The following is a 21,131-nucleotide window of genomic DNA, read 5'->3' as shown; positions in this document are numbered from 1 at the left end:
TACACATTTTGATTCCTAATATGGTAGTAGGAGAGGGTTTTGTTTGAGTTCCAGCGAGTTTCTCCAGGCTTGTGGAATGCAGTGAGGAAAGAATCCTACAGAGATTAAAACATGAACATTTGCATTGATGAAGAAAAATAAAAGAAAGAAAAAAGAGGCCGTCTCTTTTTAAAATGTGGGTGTTGTTTTTTTTTTTTTCTTTCCTCTGGCCACTTTCATTTCTAATAATGTCTTCGAGCTGTGGGAGGGAGAGAGGAATTAATTAATGTTGTTTGTTTAATCATCTATATTTTCATGAAAATTTCAAAGTCATTTTGAAATGCCTGAGAGTTTTTTACAGAAGCAATGCTAACAAAATACACTTTTCATCATCATCAAGGTTTAAATCCTTGAAGCACCCACTCACAGCACGCTGTAAATTAGCCACCTAATGATGACATCTGAGAAAATAAGTTTCATGTCCCCAAAAGAGAGTACTACATCATGCTCTCTACTCAGGATACAAATCGGACTGTTCCTCTTCATTTTTGTTACAGTATGAATTAATGCTAAAGAAACCATGTATTGATTGTTTCAGAGGTCAATACAATTTTTCTCTCGGAGTCATAAATTTGTTCACAGCAATATTTATTTGGTAACAACTTTTAAACAATACGTCCCAGGTGACAAACTTTCTTTTAGTAATGGGTTCATTTCCCCCTGAGTATATTTATAAAAGGCCACATTTGCACTGGTGTAAAATTTTTCATCATTTACATCCATTTACTGTTTCCTTTACATAACAAAGAATTATATTTGGCATCTATTGCCCCCAAATTGGCTGGATCAGCATTTGAGGTTATGTCTATTTAGGCTTATCTGCTGCATCCAAACAATGAAAAAGAAAAAAAATCACTAATGAGAGAGCCACCTAGAAAGCCAAGAAATGCAACATGCTAGTGTAGATTTGTGTGAAAGTTTGGTGTTTATAATGCTGCAACTATTTTCTTTTTCTGGGCAACTAATGCTAAGAAGCCCTTCAATAAAGAGTTCTGATCAGTTAGCAACAACCACAAACATAACTAGTCCGTACAGTTACATAGGCCTAGGAGCAGCTATAAATACCTGAAAACCCCAGTAACAGAGGTTTAAATAAAACAGAAATGTATGTTTCTATAATATGAAATAGTGTGAAGGTAAGCAGTTCAAATCTCACATGAGGTCTCCATCTATCACAAGGAACCTAGACTGCTATCATTCTCTTCTGCCATATTCTGCACGTGATGTCCTTGTCATGGACTGTGAGAAGAAAAAAAGGGGGAGGGGGAAAATAAGGGTAAATACGGTAAATCCTTTCATGAAAGTTCTTAAAGTCCCACACGGTCCTTCCACTTACATTTCAATGAACAGAATCTAGTCTTGACCCCTTTACTGCAAGGAAAGCTGGGAAATTTAGTCTTTTATTCTAGGTGGCAATATGCCAGCTAAAAATTGGGATGTGAAAACTAAGGGAAAGGAGTGAAGTAGGTATTGAAGTAGGCAACACACAGTCTTCACCATAGTTTGGTGCATAGACTTTTTGACTTGCTGTCATTGTCAGGGTCATACAGTGATTTAGCTTCCCCATGTATATTCATATTTACTTAATTAAATTAAAAGTAGCTTTACTATAAACTATAGAAAATTTGAAAAATCAGACAATTAGAAAACAATCCTATATAATAAGAGAGGAATATGCTAATTAGCCATTACACCCTGAGGCATAACGACAAGTGCATCAGGAATCAGCAGGAGGGTGGGCCAGTGAGGTACAAGGGCTGCGGAGAGCTACAGGATGGGACAGGGCAGCAAGCTATGGGGGGGGGGGGGAAGAGGGGGGGCGGGGGGAGCTAAAGGAGGGGGGGGCAGCGGGCAGAGAGTTACAGGAGGGCGACAGCGACCTACTGGCACATGGATTCATGCACAGGGCTACTAGTTATTAATAACCTTAAAATTTACTGCTCAGAAATGACCAGGGCCTTTTTGTTCTCTTTTTGGTACATAATTTGAGTTCTTTCTTTATGCACACATGTATATTTCTATACTTTCCATTATAAAGTTGGAATATATAAAGCATTCAATTTTTAACCTTTTTAAACAACACAATAGTATGAACATTTCTCTGCATTAATAATCTTTCAACATTGTTTTAAATGACTATAGATTATTTCATATGCCCATACCATAATTTATTTAACCAATGTCCAATTATTGAACACTTTAGTCATTTCAAATTTTTCTGTATTACAAACCACACTGCAATTAACATCTTTGTCACCAAATCTTTGCTCTTATCCTGTTACCTTCCTTGAAAGGTAGCTTCTCTGATCAAAGAATGTGCATATCTTACAGCCAAGTTCCCCTCCAGAAAGACTGTTAGCATTTTACATTGTTACCTTCCCATCTGAGTATATGACGGTACCTTTTGACCAACAAGGAATGTTATATGCTTTTTTTAAGTCTTTGTCAATTTGATAGGCCAAAGTGTGGAGTCTCAATTTATTTGTATTTGTTTAATTACTATTGAAGTTGAACACTTCTCCCTGCCTTACATGTAGCCTTCTTTACTACTTTGAAAAGATAAGACAGGAGAGAGAGAAAGAAGTTCATGGCTCACATGTGGAATATTAACTTCAGCCAGGAAGGAACCAGTCCCTGGTTGTTGGGTAAGTCATGGCTGCTGACTGGTGACCGGCAACATAAAAGAGGGGTTATCCTTTCATTTCTCATGGCACTCAATGAAGATGCCACCGGATCACTTCAAGTAAAGTACCTCCATTTGTTGCTTCGTTGTTTCAGAAGGAAGCTACCGCAATCTTGGCTCGAGCTGTGATGAGCTTGAAGGACAATGTTTCATATGTGATTTATCTCAAGTTGACTGTAGAGCTCTTGCCTCATCAGAGTGGCAACATATTTAGAGGGGCTCAAATTAAATTCACATAGTCAGTGAAGCACAAGATCTATCTACCCAACGAGGGTATCTTCTATCTAAATTTGTAACTGAGCTGAAAACAACTTTGTGCCTTTAAATACCTGACCTATGTGTCACATTTCACTTCATCCGAAGCCAGAATGACATACAGCAAGTATCCAGATCACAGTTTTCCAGTCAAATAGCCTTTTGTATCATTTTCTGATGTAGAGAACTTCAAATACATTAGGCACATAATATCTGTGAATGGATATGATATATTTCCTTGCTGTGTGTTGTATAAATTTCTTTGGAGTAGTTTACCTCTGTAACTTTTTAATCCTTTCCTTATGCCCAAAGGCCAATTAGTAAATCAAGAGTTAATATAAGAGATAGTTTGAACACTCCAGGATAATTTCCAATTAGACCATCAGGACAAACCTTCAGATAACTGAGTGCCTAAATACTAAGGTGCAACTAAAAATAGGAAGAATAAGGATAAAGTTCATCCTCTACCAGCAAAATAAAAAATTAAACATTGAACCACAACTATCTCTTTTTCTCTGTAGGCCTAAAAATTATTTTCCATATATGGTAGAAAGGCAAATATGCATTGTTTACAATTTAGGTCAAGTCTTGTACAGTGTCTCGCATGGAGCACACCCCAATGGAAATTTAGTGGGCAATAACACGGAACAGTACAAGCACATAGGAATGTAAGACACCATTGGGGTTTGCACTTACTCCAACTGTCCTGCGGTAGTCTTTTTTTCTCCCTCTGTGGGAGAAGCTATTTAGAGTCAAGCATCATTAAATCAGAATGCAAAGGAAGGAGAAAATGAATATGGGTTAATTGCATTCTGGATGCCACTGAACCACACACAGTTGGTTCAAATTATTATTGTGGTATAAAAATTCATTGTGCATTCCAGGAGACAAATAATTTGGTGAAACTGGAGTATGGGTGTATACCAGGAAGTGGCCTCAGCTGAGAATTCTGAGTGTGTGGTGTGTGTGTGTGTGTGTGTTGGCAGGGTGAGGACATATATAGATCCTTATAGTTTATGCTAAGAAGTTGGGATTTTGTCCTGAAGCAGAAATTTCCCAGGAGACTTGCAGCCTCATTATATGCAATTTGGCACATTCTGTGTGATGTTCTCCCCTTTGCTGCAATAAGAAGCTCTATACCTGTAATCTTGGTAGAGAAGTAAAGCCTTTATTCCTTATCAGCAGATCTACAGGGTAAGCAAAGGGAACACTATTATGGGAGCAGCTGTAATTGAGCTGAAGACCTCTTCCTGCCATCAACTGCCAAGAGATAAAAGGAATACAATCCAATATAGGGCAGAGAGTCACCAACGTCAAGCAATTAATTCTTTGTAATAGGAGTGGAAAGAAGGTAGAGGCCAATGAGGGTTGCAGGAATCACAGAAGGCTTCTTGGAGGAGGTGGTGTTTCCTACCCGTGCAGACTTAAAGCATAAGCTTTACGATCCTAAAGAATCAGTAGAACTCCAGGGAACCATTTCTTCAGTGGAATATACAAAACGGACATCTCTGGTCTCGTGGGTCACCACAGAAAACACAGGGGCCTGTACTTTTTGCAGGGCCTTGTCTGGATAACTTAGATAACTGCCCCGTTTCATTGGTCTTTATTTATTTTTCATTTTATTTACTTATTTATCTAAAATTATTTGCTTAAAATATTTTTAATTATAAAAGTAATATGTGTTTATGGCAAGCTGTAAAAACAAAAGTATGAAGTCTCTCCCTCTACCCCCATACTCAACCCTTCCATCCAGAGAGAACCACTGTTCACTATTTCAGGTATACCCTTCCAGAAGTTTTCCATATATATATATATACACACACACACACATAGATTGTATACTGTGTGCAACTATGATATTGTTTTACTCTTTCTAATGTAACTATGCTAAGGCTATATAGAAGGCACTTGACAACAGCAATCTGGTTGATAACAGGGTCCTGAAACTCTGTTGTAATACACTTTATATAACATAGATTATCAACTGTCTATATCAAAGAAAGTAGGGAACACTAAAGCCATACCAACCAATTCCTTGGCTTTGCCATTGGACATCTCTGCCGAAGAACACACAAATGGTTGCCTACCATTCCACTGTGTGAATGGGCCATGATTTTGTAATCCTTCCCCAGTAGTAGATATACAGGTTGTATATAGGGTTTTCCTTCATGAACAATAGAATCACTTTGTACATTTATCTTTGGTTACTTGGGCAAGAGACCTGCAGTGATGGCGAACCTATGACATGCGTGTCAGAGGTGACACGCGAACTCATTTTTTTGGTTGATTTTTCTTTGTTAAATGGCATTTAAATATATAAGATAAATAGCAAAAATATAAGTCTTTGTTTTACTATGGTTGCAAATATCGAAAAATTTCTATATGTGACACGGCACCAGAGTTAAGTTAGGGTTTTTCAAAATGCTGACACGCCGAGCTCAAAAGGTTCGCCATCACTGCCTTAGAGCATAAGTGCCTCCAAGTGGAATCCCTGAGTGGGAGGGAACGTGCGCTTTAAGTGTTAATAAAATGCTGCCAAATTGCTCTCCCAAACCTTGTTCTATTGACAGTCAGGGCAGAGACATGTTTATATGTTGGGCTTTCCTTGTAGAAGGTGTGAGCTATGCTGTTGCAGAACTAGTTCTGCAAGCTTAAGACTCAAAACCAACCTACCTATTTGCATCTAGGATCCCAGCCATGCGCTTTCTCTGAGCTTTTAATGTCTCCAAGCAGTTTGCATTGTAGTTCAGCTAAACTATGCAGTGGCATAGTCCATCCACATAAAGAATCATTTTTATTTTTGCTTTCTAGAGTGTAAATAGCTGTTAGAGGGTTTCTTTCCAAACCCAGAGAAATTCTATTGAGAAAGCAAACTAGTAAGAGAGAGGAAGTCGTGAAGGCCAAGTTTGAGCTGCCCTTGTCAGGAAGGCAGACAGAAAGGAACAGGCAGACAAACAGGTTCAGAAATTGAATAAGGAGCTGTGTGCCAGTCACGTGACCATTTTGGTCTCAGGAAAGAAAAGGTACCATACATATTGCCTGAAGGATACTGAGGAGGGGTGGTAGCAGACTGAATGGCAAAGACCAAACGCTCAGCTTCTTGGCTATTTTCACCTCCTGTTCAAAAGCTTTTCAGAAACATGCAACTTCATCTTCCTTATATATATGTTTAGATATATAAATCTTCTTCTAAATAGAGTTTGGGTTTATATTCATGCTTTTGTGGTAAAATAAAAGATAATCACTATGTTTTCAAAGATATAAAAATACTAGGGGCCCAGTGCACAAATTCGTGCACCTTGAAAGGAACTGTGGGCCACGAGGCTGTGGTGAGCACAAGGGCGGGTCTCAGCCTATCCTCCACGGCCCCGCCCAGCCCTTCCCGCCATGGCCCCCGGTCCCTAGTCTGCCAGCAGCCCCATTTCCGCTGCCACCACTCACACCCACTGACAGAGCGGAGCAATTAGGGTCGGTGCCAGCAGCCGGTGCAAACAGGGCCAGCACTGTCAGTGGGTGCAAGTGGTGGCTGCTGGCCACGATTGCCCCTGAGGGCTTCTCCACCTCCCCCTGCTCCTGAGGGGCGATCGGGGCAGCAGCCACTGCTCGCACCCACTGATGGCACTGAATGATCGATCAGGACTGGCACCAGGTGCAGGCAGCAGGTGCAGGATCGCAGCACATGGGAGCAAAGAATTTTCAGTAACCATCAGAGGCTTGCCCCAATGACAGCGACCAGTGGTCTGCTTTGGTCTGGTGCCCCTGCTCACCTGCTCCACCATCCCACTGCAGCCAATGCCTGCCATGTTCTGCACATGCCCCCTGGTGGTCAGTGCACATCATAGCAACCAGTTGTTCTGTTGTTCCGCCATTAGGTCTGTTTGCATATTAGGGTTTTATATATATAGACAACAGAAAAATGACCGCATTGTTAATTCAATTTCAGGTTTTTGTCAAATATCTTTTTCTCTTTATTTTGGTTAATCCTCACGCAAGGATATTTTTCCATTGATTTTTAGAGAAAGTGGAAGAGAGAGGGAGAGACGGAAAGAAATATCAATGTGAGAGAGACCTATTGATTGGTTGCTTCCTGCATGCACCCTGACCAGGGCCAGGAACCTGCAACCAAGGTATGTGTCCTTGACTGGAATCCAGACCAGGACCCTTCAGTCCTTGGGCCGATGCTCTACCTACTGAGCCAAACCGGCTAGGGCAAATATCTTTTTTTTTTAATGTAGGTAATAGACTGATTTTTGATTTTTTTTTTTTTTTTTTGCTAAGAAAATGAGCAAAACAGTTGTGTTAATATTTCAAACAGCAAGCTATTGGAAATTTATTTCTACTCTTAAAAAACGTTGGGGATGAATAAATTCCACTGTACATGTGCTATTGGTGAAGAAAAGAGGTATAAAAGGTACAACATGCTCTAGAACATGATTACACCTTCAATGAAATACAAAGGAAAAGCTCCATTGTTGGTCAGAAAACCATGTTTGAAACCTCCTATAGTCCTAATATGCATAGATATGTCTGTGTATTCTTTTCATTATTCATATTCCCTATATGATACAACAGCAATATATTTTTAACTTATTCTAAGTTGTAAATCATTTATCAATTATCAGTCATCAAGAGTATCTGTTTAGTACAAACTGTGGCAGCACAAAAAGAATGGAACCAGGAACATTTTCATTCAGTCCCTCCAGCTTCTATCATCCGTCACAGATACCCACCTGTTCTCCTCCCAGTCATGTTTTCTTACATTTTACTTTTATTTGGGATTAAGTATTTGAACATTTGGGGTGTTTTGTTTGATTATGTGTTGGTTTCACAATGGCACATAATGTATTCTAAAAGGATTTTCAATGAAATGAGAACTGTCTGGTAGTACCAAGTCCGTTTGCTCGGATCTCCTAACTCCCTGTCTACATCTCTGCTTCCTTCCCTAGGCCAGCCTGGTGGTGGGGCCTCACCACTTCTCCAGGGAGGGCAACTTCATCTAAATTGTAAATCATGCCAGATCCCCTGGGCTCCTGCCCTGACCTTCCTTCTTCCTGCACCGCTCTCCTGTTTAAACTCCTTAATTGGCTTTAATTAGCTTCTCACTCCTTCATGATGAATCCAAATTCCTTAGACTGCTCTACAAGCCCCTCCATAACCAGGCTCAGGCCTGCCTCTCCAAAAGGCATCCCTTGTTTGCCATTTCCCTGTGCTGCAGCCACAATAACACCCCACCCTCTCACACAGGGGAGCTTTTGTGGGTGTCCTCACTCGGCTCTGACGGTCACCCCCAGCCTCCAACCTGGAGAACCGCTAACCTGGTGCTTCTCAGGCCTTGTCCACATGAACCTCCTGGAGCTCTTGTTCCAGTGATGAGTCTGCGTCCGCTGGGCTGGGAAACGCCTAGGTTCTGCATTTCTAACAGGTTCCCGGGTAATGCTGAGGCTGCTCAGAACACGTGCTGACCACAAGGCTCTACCGGCACTCTGCCACCCTCCCCCTTGAAAACCTGCTCCCTGCAAAGCTGATCTGCGCAAAGTGTCCTCTTCCCTAGTCTTATACACGCGTATGCAGAATATGCACCATTGCCTTATAGGTCACACTACTGTCATGGCTGCCCCTCTCACCACCTGTGCACCATCTAAGGGCTTCTTCCTTGGAGTCCCACTGCTGACCTCAGGCCGGATGTATAGGCATTTCATAAAAGTATTTTGAACAGAAATGAGCAAAAATTTTTAAAGCAATGCTTAAATGGCCACCTGATAAGATGTTGTTACAAACATCTATGCTGGATTGAAAGGTTAAATTAAATTCTTAACTTTCATATCATCTCATGTATGTTTTTTATGTTACTACCATTATCTCCAGTGGGGTGGAGGGGTGGGAGAAGGGAGGTCTAGAACTATAGTAAGTCCACATATAAGGAAACCAGTTTTACTACAGGATAATTGAAATAAGCAAGAGTTAAGTTCCTGCCCTAACTGGTTTGGCTCAGTGGATAGAGCGTTGGCCTGCGGACTGAAGGGTCACAGGTTCGATTCCGGCCAAGGGCATGTACATCCCCAGTAGGAGGTATGCAGGAGGCAGCTGATTGATGTTTCTAAATCTCTATCCCCTCTCCCTTCCTCTCTGTAAAAAATCAATAAAATATGTTTTTTAAAAAAAGAGTTAAGTTCCTACAGCATATTTCTAGTCACAGAAATAACATCAAACTTCTAAATAAAGGCCTTAAAGACTTTTAATATTAAACACTGAAATAAATGTTGAATACATCCACTTAAAAAAGATTAATAAAAATAAGTAAGAGAATTCTTTTCCAACCCACTTGAAGGTTGCAGTGCAGGGTGAAGGATGGGCAGAGCCTCTTCTGACAGCTCAGGGTGCCGGGCGGGGACCCACCCCGGGAAGCACGCATCACCCACACCCACACTCACTCACTCTGGGACAATGTCGACACACCAGCTCACCGCCCGTGCACATCTGTGGGATGTGGGAGGAGGCCCACACAGACAGTGGCCTGGCCAGGAATAGATTTTTTTCTGTCTTCAGCGTTAGTACAAAACAAAAAGGTTGAAGGAAACAACATTATTTGAGGATCTGCTGCAATTGATCTCCATTCTTTAACTAGCATGTTAAGTCTAGAGGCTGATTAAGAGTTTGAAGAGCCCAGACCTGCTAGACGGCAGAACAAATTGATTATCTTCGTGGCCTTGAGGCTGACTTTGTCACTCCCACTCCCAACTTCTGCTGCATCGCACAGCCCTGCTGGTTTTCAAACTCTTGACCTTGCACACAAAGAAGCAAAGGAAAGCCAAGGCCAGTGGATAATCTCCAGCAGAGTGTCTGGGCAGGAAGTGGCACCTCAGAGACCTTTGCCCTACCCATCGAGGAGAGAGAGAGCTAGCAGAAGAAACAAACAGCATCTTTCGAACGTTTCTTTTATCATGTCACAAACATGACAGGATGGGCCAGCAGTAACTGTCCCTCCCATGGTAACTTCAGGCCCTAAAAATTGGTCAACAATCTATTGGGGCTGCAAAGATAGCATTTGCAGCACAGTGGTTCTCAAGGTCCAATGTATATTAGAATCAACCAGGAAGTAATAGTTATAAAATATGAACACTTGGAGCCCCTTCCCAGACCATCTCTGGGGCAAGGTCAGGGGTTCAGTAGCTTTTAAAATTCTCCAGGTGATTATCATGTGAAGCCAGAGTCAGAACCACTGAGAGAGGATATCACCTCATTAGATGCTTGAAGTCCCCTACACCTGCCTCAAAAAGTGTAGGTCTAGCGCCAGGGGTGGGCAAACTTTTTGACTCGAGCGCCACAATGGGTTCTTAAACTGGACCGGAGGGCCGGAACAAAAGCATGGATGGAGTGTTTGTGTGCACTCATATAAATTCAAAGTAAACATCATTACATAAAAGGGTACGGTCTTTTTTTTTTTTTAGTTTTATTCATTTCAAACGGGCCGGATCCGGCCCGTGGGCCGTAGTTTGCCCACGGCTGGTCTAGCCTCACCTTAACACCCAAACTAATTGGCTTCTTAGTCTTATCCATTATAGACCAAATAAAATCAATGCAGGGCATTCTACCCTTTTCCTCATGCAGCATGCACTCATGAATTATAACTGAGAATCTCTTTATTTGCACCCATATCTCTCATCACAGTTTCTGTTAAGAAATTGGTAAGCTGATAGAGAATGTGAACCATAGAAAGAAGAAAGCTGGCCTGGCTGGCATGGCTCAGTGGTTGAGTGTCAACCTATGAACCCAGAGGTCACGGTTTGATTCCTGGTCAGGGGACATGCCTGGATTGCGGGCTCAATCCCCATTGTGGAGCGTGCAGGAGGCAGCCAATCAATGATTCTCTCTCATCATTGATGTTTCTTTCTCTCTCTCCCTTTCCCTTCCTCTCTGAATCAATAAAAAATATATTTTTTAAAAAAAAAAGAAAGAAAGAAGAAAGCTGAATTCGTTTGGAAAATAAAATGTCAAGTCAGCTTGGTTCCTTTTCTTTTAAGTCTTAATGGACCTTGCTTTCTCATTCTCCTTCCACCTGTACCCTGTCTCCGTGAATCCATCAGTCATAGTGTTGAGCTCACAGCATCTGGCAGGAGGTCAGGTGGGGCCACACTGGCAAATCTGAAGTTTCAAGAGAATGGGATTTGGTTACATTTATAAGCACAGACCCACCCCCCACTCTAAGAATTGGCTGCCATACTGCCAAATGTGGAAGGAAGGACACTTGCTACATACATAGCAGGAACTTTACATTTTTTGTTGAATCTGAATCAGAGCTCCTCAAATTTTCTAAATGAAATATTTCAGGTCTTACAATAAGTCTAATATAATAAATACTCAGGTACCCAGCACACAAAAGAAATAAAATAACATATATATATATATATATATATATATATATATATATCCTATATCCTATATATCCTATATAATAAAAGCCTAATATGCTAAGTGTCTGGTTGTCTGGTCATCCGCTCAACCAATCAAAGCATAATATGCTAATGATATGCTAAGGCCACTCAACTGCTCTCTATGACGTGCACTGACCACCAGGGGGCAGACGCTCTGACCAGTAGGTTTAGCTTGCTACTGGGGTCTGGCCAATCAGGACTGAGTGAGACAGGCCAGACACACCCTGAAGCCCTCCCACGGTCCCTCCCCATCTGGCCAACCTCCCACGTCCTCCCTGGCCCCGATCATGCACCAGTGGGGTCCCTCAGCCTGGCCTGTACCCTCTCGCAATCTGGGACCCCTCAGGGATGTCGGAGAGCAAGTTTTGGCCCGATCCTGCAGGCCAGGCTGAGGGAACCCATAGGTGCATGAATTCGTGCACTGGGCCTCTAAAATATATATAATCAAAACACCCTGTATATCCCTCCCTATCCCTTTTCTCTCATTCTCTCCTCAGAGGTAACCATTATCTTGAATTTGGGCTTATGAATCTCAGGACAATTTCATGTTTTATGTCCATCATTCCTGTGCATGTTTTTATTACATACACACAGAGTTTTGTTTTTGCACGTTTTCAGTTATATACATGGTATTATACTCTATGCATTTTGTTTTCAAACTTTATATAAATAGTATCATATTATGTATCCTTATGCAGCTTGTCTGTCCACATTCTATTCTTGAGGTACACCCATGTTGATTAATAGAAGCTTGCTCTTTTTAATTGCTGTATAGCACTCATTCCATAGTAGGAATACAACCTAACTGATGTTCACATTTCTCAGTTGGTGATTATCTGGGTTGTTTTCAATTTTTGCTGTCATAAACAATGCAGCATTCCTATTTGTGTCTCCTTAAGCAAGTGTGGGAGCATATCTCTAGGACAGTGATGGCGAAACTTTTGAGCTCGGCATGTCAGCATTTTGAAAAACCCTAACTTAACTCTGGTGCCATGTCACATATAGAAATTTTTTTATATTTGCAACCATAGTAAAACAAAGATTTATATTTTTGATATTTATATTTTGATATTTATTTTAAATGCCCTTTAACAAAGAAAAATCAACCAAAAAATGAGTTCTCGTGTCACCTCTGACACGCGTGTCATAGGTTCGCCATCACTGCTCTAGGATGTTCACACAAGAGTGGGATTTCTGGCCCTAGCTGGTTTGGCTCAGTGAAGGGTCCCGGGTTAGATTCCAATCAAAGGCACATGCCTGGGTTTTGGGCTTGATCCCCAGTAGGGGGCGTGCAGGAGACCGCCGATCAATGATTCTCTCTCATCATTGATGTTTCTATCTCTCTCTCCCCCTCTCCCTTCCTCTCTGAAATCAATAAAAAAATATATATTTTTAAAAAAGAGTGGGATTTCTGGGTTGTAGTGAATAAACATCTTCAGCTTTTCTAGATGTTACTGAACACCTGACCAGGAGAACATGAGCATTCCTATCACTCACATCCTTGTCAACATTAATATTAACTTTTATAAATGTTTAAATTTTTTAACTAGTGTATTTTCCCTACAAATCCTGCAGAGGGCAGCATATCCTGGTGATTACAGTTCCTTTAAGCTGCCTTCCAGTTTATGGGCCACTTCCTTCTTTACTCCTTGAAATGCTTTGACCTCTTAAGTCCATTACTCCTCAGCCCACTCCCTTACCTCAATCGGCTCCCTGGCAGACTCTTATAAGGACAGAGGACTGTAACAGTCTGAAAGCTGAAAGCTCCCTCCCACTTTTCACTCCACATTTCTGGCATGTTTCTGTCTCCTGACAGGATGGGAGGAGAATAGAGAAGAGTCAGTATTGAATTAAAATCCTTTTTTCCAGTTCAAAGTAGCATAAGAGAGGATCTGAGCAGACAACACAGTCTTCCACTGTTCCGGAGCAGCGGTATGCAACCTAATTAGAAGGCATTACACGCTGTCAGAGACTGCTTATGCAAATGGAGAGCTACTGAGAAGTAGGGAAAGGTATTGTAGAGCAGTGGTGGCTTTGTTTTTCCTCTGGAATAGAAGATATTTATTCCTTTGCCTTCTTAGTTACATTGTTCCTGGTTCCCTAAAGGAGAAAAACAGTGTTCCATTTCAATACACCTCCTCGAATTTCTCTCATTCTGGACAGAGCCGAAGCCCTGCCACGTCCAGACTTCCGTGGTGAGAATGCAGCCTTTAAGGCGCATTCCTTTCAAGGAAGCAGATGTGGCACTGGGCTGTGCTGAACGACTGAAATGGCTGCTCTAGGAGCGAGTTTATTGTTAGGACTTTCCAAGTGGTCCTACCAGCCCACCACTGGGCTAGGAGTCCTTTGTCCTAGCTAACCTGGATTTTAGTATTTTTAATACTTAATAATGAATGAATGAATGAATGAATGATGAAATTATATTGTCCTTGAGAAGAAAGTAGATAAATATGCTTTTCTTTTGGGTTGACTACTGTCTTGAGTTATTAAATCTTTTCTTCCCTCTTATCATAGACCAAACTTTCTACAGATGGAATCTGTCAAACATTCTTTCAGCAAGATGATGTAGGTGTTCTAGGGAGTAAACTTCATTCCAAAGAAAATGTTGAGTTAAAGAATGTTTAATCTGGTTTCTCTATTGTAAAATGTCTTAAAGGCATTTCCGTGCTGATATGTATTATACATCTCTAAGGTGGAGACTTTGAGAGAGTCTGTGTTTCTAAGTGGTTACCCACAGTTAGCTCTTTCATGAATCATCTGACAAGAATACAGTTCAAAAGACACATTTTGGAAAATGCTAGGTTAGATATTCTAAGGTTGGTCATACCATCATCCATAATCATAGAGACCAGAAATTCATGAGACCCAAGTATATGTCACCCATGGATTGAAATTCTCTCCTGATAGGATGTCTGTCTTGACATGTTGGTAGGTAGACACATTGCTTCGGTATTGGATGTTCTTGTGGAGATAATTGAAGCCAACCTAATTTTTGCTTCCTTGTCAGTGACTTTTTTCTGCTTCAATGCCTGAGAAATGTCTAAATTCTTGAGCCTCAATATTCAATCAGGGACATGTTTGTAGTGTTGAGCATTCTGTTATCAATATTCCCTGGAACATGGGATACCTTTAATCTGTAGATGTGGCTATTCTTTGCTTTAGTGAATTTCCTTGTGTGATATTTGTGAATGCCTTTCTTGTTCCATTTATTGGATCCTCTTCTTCAGAGACATAAATTTTCCTTATGTTATGTGCTTTGGAACTCCAATCTATTAGGATCGGATTCCTTTGCTCCCCTTGTATTTACAAGCCTTTCTTCAAGGTCAATCACTATATTTACAGCCATGTTTTTTTTTATTCCTTTCTATGTCACCTTTATTTGCTCTATAATATTGTTTTTGTCCTCAACATCCTTAATCCTGTAACCTTCCTGTTGTTCTATCATCTTATCTTTGAGCTTACATTTTTCTGAGTTCATGTTTTCATTAACTTGATTCACAATACAAAGCACTTCTGAGGAATTTTGTTTTGTTCTTTGGACTATGTTTTCTCTAAGAGTGGGGGTTTTATCATTCTTCTGCATGCTATGTTCCTATCTTTTAAGGGTTGATTGCTTTTCTTTGTTTTCATTTGAGAGCATTGCCTTAACATGTTTAGATATTTGTCACTGTTTTCTCCCCCCCCCCCCGCCCCCCCCACCTCCCTGTCTCGTTCACTACTTTTGGTTTTGATCTAGCATAGATGATGTAGCCTTGACTCCATTCCCATTGACCCTAGCTTGTTTTCTCCCATGTAGTTTGACAGCTAGGTAATGAGTTCCACCCACCTTACTGTAGATTAAAGGACTGGGTAGAGAAGGAAAGGGGGAGCTCTTTGGAAGTTGTGTGAGTTAGGACTGGTTCTGCTCTCTCCTCTGGGATGTATTGGTGTTTTCAAATAAACTGTAACCCCTTCCTTCAATCAGGTCTCTTACCTACCCTGAAGAGGAATACTCTGGGGGTTTTTTCCTAGCCATTCAACAAATTTTTATTGAGTGCCTATTCCCTTCCAGGCACTGTTCTAATCAAGGCACTGGAAATACAGCTGTGTGAACAAATGAGACAAAACCCCCCTTTCTCATGAATCTGTATTCATTACCGTTGGTGTCTTTACTGATACAATGTGGTATCAGAAAGAAGCAGCCCACTTCTACTCAACAGCCATCCCACTATCCGTCAGTCAAAAGAGGTGGGAAATAAGGGTAGTCATTCTGTTGGATTATCTCTGGAACTGAGGGCAACAATTCACCACTAAAGCCTCAGAGGGGCAGGAAGGGAGGCAGGGTGAGGAGCTGCACTGTGCCACTCCAGCCTCTTTTCTTTCCTTGGTCGGCAGTTGGCATGTGTGTGTGTGTGCAGATGTTCCTGCTTTGTTTGGGGTATTCATGTTATCAAGTTGTACTTTGGTGGTTGATTTATTGTTGAGGAGGTAGGAGCTAGTGCTTCTTATTGGCATTTTACTTGTGTGAGAGAGAAAGGAAGATTCTATGATCTGTTGTCACTATCAAACTTGAGCTGGAAGCCTCAACTAGTTCTCTTAGCTAGTTCTTTTAAAACCCTACCTATGGTCTCAAATATAAGATCGCCATGAAATATCTCCTTTCTCAGAACTACTCAAGTACTTTAAGACACAGATAAAAAAAATAAAAAATAAAAAAAAATTTAAAAAGCCTAAAGCTGAAGTCATTTGGTTGGGTTATGGGCCAGATTCTCTTTGTTACAAAACAAGGACTTGAACTTTCAAGGACTTCTAAGAAATTAGTTAGTCTTATCCTGGACACTGAAAAATGCATTTCTTCATATCTACAGAACACATTTGTCAGAAGAATTCTTCAATGTCATGATACCTAATGCTCAAGATGGTTCTTACACAATCCCATAAGAATCCAAGCTCTCTCCTGAATATGTCAAACCTATGCAGATAGTGGCAGGCAGAAACAGGAGTGAGAATAAATACCTATCCCTAGGCTTTGAGATATGAAGTTTGTGTTAGCATTAGAAACCCCAAGCCTCTAGATCAGCGGTTCTCAACCTGTGGGTCGCAACCCCTTTTGGAGGTCGAATGACCCTTTCACAGGGGTCACCTAAGACCATCAGAAAACATATATATAATTACATATTGTTTTTGTGATTAATCACTATGCTTTAATTATGTTCAATTTGTAACAATGAAATTGGGGGTCACCACAACATGAGGAACTGTATTAAAGGGTCTCGGCATTAGGAAGGTTGAGAACCACTGCTCTAGACCTATTTGCTTAACTGAAACAGTAAAAGAAACCATCAAACACTTGTGTCCTTAATTGCAAACCATGAGACTTAGCATTACCTGCAAATGTCTCCCAAATAAACCATACTTAATTCAGATTATGAAGAGAATATTCGATAAATGCTGTACTTATAAGGGAATTTGAATGTCACTAGATTGCATCTTCTTGTGTGACTAGCGTGCCTCTAATGTAATTTCCCCCCTCCAGAAATGTAATCCTCAGCCAGTTGCCTTGAACGCTGGTTACCGTGGAGATGATTATCAGTAGTGTGATGACCTATTTAGAGGAATTTCTGCATTGCCAGAAAACAAATAACCATAGAGAGAGCTGGACAAACGAATGATGCTCTTTCCCTGAAGATACCTTTACAAACAAATGCCATAGATGTCGGGTGTGTGTGTGTGTGTGTGTGTAGATTTGTCCATAATTAGGGCTTGCAAATGTTTTCGTGAAGTGGCAATTGTCCTCACGCTCTCCTAGACTACAGAAGGTAGTACAAACAACAGCAGGTATAAGCATATGGACATCTTTCCTCTTTCAACAATTTGCACGGCCATGGTTGCATTGATGTCTCAGCAGTATTAACATAGCATCTTCTTCTGGCTCAGCCTCTGTTTTTTGAGGATTTTCTAGGGGTGCTGGAGTGTGGTTGACAGGTAGTTGGTAAGGATCAATTTTAACAAACCAATTAACTGGTCATTAATATTTCCTCAATAATACTGTGACTATTTTGATGGCTAATTTGATTTCCTCAGAATTATGCCACAAAGTCTATTCTCTAACCTCTTTTTGGTCTCCCATTTTTCTGTGAAACTTGTGATTATATACAGATCTGGCTTAAGTTTTTAAGTTTAAATGTTTTTCATTAATCATTGTGCTATCCACTGCCTATTCAGCTGCTGCCTTTTCTTTTTTTTTTTTTTAGAAAATTCTGATACTACTCTAACTACAGTGATACTGCAAATTCAAGTGATAAATATTAAACCTTTATTATAATCAAAGAAGCAGTAACAACATAAGCCAAGTATTACCCCAAATAGGAAAAACAGACCTACTGTCCTCCTTCTAATTCACCAAGGCCATATTTTATGTCATTTTTATATTTGTTCTAATGTTTCCAGGTGAATTCCTTTTTCTACTCTCATCTCTCATTATAACTTCCTCCAGGGTAATAGCAAGGGGGCCATATATTTTACCATCTTCTCATGTTACCTAACAAAGTGCTGACATATGATGAATGCTCAATAAGCCTGACTCAACACATAATATGCCCTCCAAGAACTTTTAAAACCTCTTTAGTCATGTTTTACAACTCAGTTTTCATCTATTCACAATCACAATGGCCTTCCAGCAAGATTATGTAGGAATCTCCCGTTTTAAAAACCATGTACAGTGAGTCTGTTTTCTACAGAGCATCTTGAATCAAGGTCAGTTAACTCATTTAGGCTCTGTTTTCCATTCTGCACTATAGACCTGTCTTTATGCCTAAAATCACATTGTTCTGAACTGAGGGCAAATACCAAATTCATATTAGTTACCTCACTAACTTGTTTAGTTTCACGGCCATGGTCTTACTGCCATGTTGAAAATGCTATTGGAAAGTTTTCCTTCATTTGACAATTTTTCTCTTTCAATATTTTTAAGAAGAAAATATACTGATATTTTAATTAACAATTTCTTAACTAAATTTTAACTCCAGAAAATCTAGCACAAACTGATCTTGTACTCTTTGAGACAGCATGGAAGTACCTGGAGAGTATTATGCAAAGTGAAATAAGCCAGTCAGAGAGAAAGACAAGTATCACATGATCTCACTCATATGTGGAATCTAATGAACAAAATAAACTGATGAAGAAAATAGATCCAGAGACATAGAGGCATGGAACAGACTGGAAAATCTCAGAGGGAAGGCAGGGGAGGGTGAGTGGGTAGAGATCAACCAAAGAACTTGTAATCTTATATGCATAACCCATGGACACAGACAATAGGGTAGTGAAGGCCTCGGGCAGGAGCAGGGAGGGGGCAGGAGCAGACTAGAAGAGGTCAATGGGGGAAAAGGAGAGACATATGTAATACTTTCAACAATAAAGATTTTAAAAAAAGAAAAACAAATAAATAAAATGTTGACGTCTCTCCATCTAATCGAGTTGTATAGGAACGGTTTTACCTAAAAAGCATGAATGCTGCTTACTGGGGTATGGCCTTTGATACATTTAGACCATTTCCTAAAAGAGGCATTAAAAACACAGAGTGTTTTCTATTTAATTCACAGCCCATAAATGGTAGCTTCTCTTAGAACATAATGTCTGCCCTCTTATTCATTTGTTTAATAAAGATATTTAACTGTCTCTTTAAAATGGCCTCCAGATTAAGTAACAAGCTGTGAGGTTTTTGTATCTTCAGATCTAGCACTACTTGGTAAGATTTAACCCATTGAAACTGGACTTAGAATTGTAATCACCCAGAATATTTCTACCAAGATACAAAATCAGACCTCTGACTCTGCCCAATAAGTCTACTAAATTAATGCACTCTGCATTCTCTTGGATGGATTTTCAAGGAAAATCATGAGCTCACTTTAGAATATTTCCTCTGTATCTAATCTTCTCTCCTAGAGATGACAGCGCTTAGCATTTAGCAGTAGCAACCCTTCCCACCCTGAAGCTAAACTGGGAAGAATGAGAACAGAATGTTCTAACCTCTTCCATACCGCAGGCGGTTATTCAAGGGGAAAAAACATATTTCAGAGCCTTTAGCTAGATCAACTTGCTTTACAAATAGGCACAATCTCCTGAAGAATGATGTGGAATAGCTTTTCTCCAAAAGGATGCCATAGTTTTATACCCTCTCCTCTCAGAAAACTTAGGTCTTTAACTGCTAGTGACCCAATGCAAATCATTGCATTAACTCACTACACGTGTTCCAGCTGGTCATTTCTGTCCCGCTCTAGTCACGCTGGAGCAGCACCTGTTGAGTGTTTCTGATGAGAAGCTCAGGGGAGGGATGTTGGGTGAATCCAGCATTTTCACTGAGGCCCATCTGCCATCCTCTCCGTGGAGTACAGCCATCCTTTATGAGGACTGTGAAAGGAGAGGCTGCCTTAAAATGGAGAGTCAGAGAATCCATGAAGAAGTGAGCTTCATTAAAGAGGTGTGAAGTAGGGACATGAAGAGGAGGCATTCCAGGCATGAGACACCGAAAGAGGGAGGAAACACAGTGTATTCAAGGTGCCGAAGGGACCGTGTGGCCGGAGCAGAGGCAGCGAGGGGGAGCATCCCGAGAGGTGAAGCTGCAGAGGTGGGGACAAGCCAGATCATCCAGGGTCTCGTTGTCTAGTTAAGAAATGTGAGCACTTAAGTTACAGTATAGTTACTAGGTTGACAATAACATAAGGAGATATACCATGATTCAATCATTCCTTCCTGTGTAATATATATAGGCTGAAGTTGATAATGTGTATGAGTGCTGAAGTAGGATAAATGTTCCAAGTCTCAGGACCTCTATCATAACAAACATCAATTGTATGACTATGGACTGCTTAGTTAATTTCAGGTTCCTCAGCTGTAAAGAGGAGGTGATAGTGTCTACCTCTCAGGTGGTCATGAGGAATAAGTAAGAGAAACTCTAGAGAGTGAATGGTACAGTGCCTGCTAAGAGCTTTTTAAAAATTGTAAAGCATATGCAGTGCATCTCTTAAATGTGGGCAAGAAGGGACCCAGCCCGGAACCGAATTTAGAGCCCCCCCCCCTCAGGTTCTCCTCTAGCTACACTTCCAGCGGGGGGCGGGGGGTGGGATGGTCCACAAGACCAGCAGCACATACTCTTCTGGAGGCTGCACCCCAACTCCATTCTAGAGCAGGCTCCAGGCACCTGAGAGCCAGGCTTCCTTGCCCAAATGATCAAAAGTTGATTGACAAGGTCTTTGAAGTTCTTTTCCCTAAATATAGCCACCTGAGGGCAGGTGTGTACCCCATGGTTGAGAGGTGGCTAAGGAGCAGCTTTTGAGGACTGGTGAATGAAGCTCAGATATACAAGCTGGGGCGTCCCCATTTGCGTATGTGTAACTTCTTACCGTGCACATTGGAGCTGACAGTGAGAAGGAAAGGGGACAGGGTCGGGTTGGGAGCAAACTCTCCCACCTTGCCAGTTTCCATTTTAGAACCTCGGGAGTCTGAGAATTCTTAGTTTAAAACTGGATTTCCTGATCATTATGAATATTTGTCTGTTTGTTGACATATGAGACTAGAAGATAAAATTTAGACATATGGTATATGGACTTGCTTTTGTAGTCTTAACCTGGGTCCTGAAAATGTTACAAAAACTATAAAATTCTGCACATCATACAAAATTTCATTTTATTTAAGATGGTTAAGATGGTCACCTATTTATGAAAATCACATTAAGGTAACCAGGA

General features: G+C 40.8%; 1 protein-coding gene and 1 long non-coding RNA gene across 3 annotated transcripts in view; one reads left to right on the top strand and one right to left on the bottom strand.

Moving 5' to 3' along the window:
* The window catches only part of SYT1 (synaptotagmin 1), a 547,526-nt gene that overhangs the window by 508,450 nt on the left and 17,945 nt on the right, over positions 1-21,131 (top strand). The window lies entirely within an intron of this gene.
* The window catches only part of LOC139006881 (uncharacterized), a 41,408-nt gene continuing 20,381 nt past the window's right edge, over positions 105-21,131 (bottom strand). The window contains exons 2-3 of the long non-coding RNA XR_011470804.1: positions 1,196-1,278; positions 105-238 (exon numbers count right to left, since the gene is read on the bottom strand). This is a non-coding gene — a long non-coding RNA (uncharacterized lncRNA). The remainder of the gene's footprint in view (positions 239-1,195; positions 1,279-21,131) is intronic.

Source organism: Myotis yumanensis, unplaced genomic scaffold (assembly GCF_028538775.1).
Source record: "Myotis yumanensis isolate MYYU_CA2020_CCGP unplaced genomic scaffold, mMyoYum1.0.hap1 SCAF_3, whole genome shotgun sequence".
NCBI lineage: Eukaryota > Metazoa > Chordata > Mammalia > Chiroptera > Vespertilionidae > Myotis > Myotis yumanensis.
The sequence above is the reverse complement of the archived record's forward strand: the minus strand, read 5'-3'. Positions and strand labels throughout refer to the sequence as shown.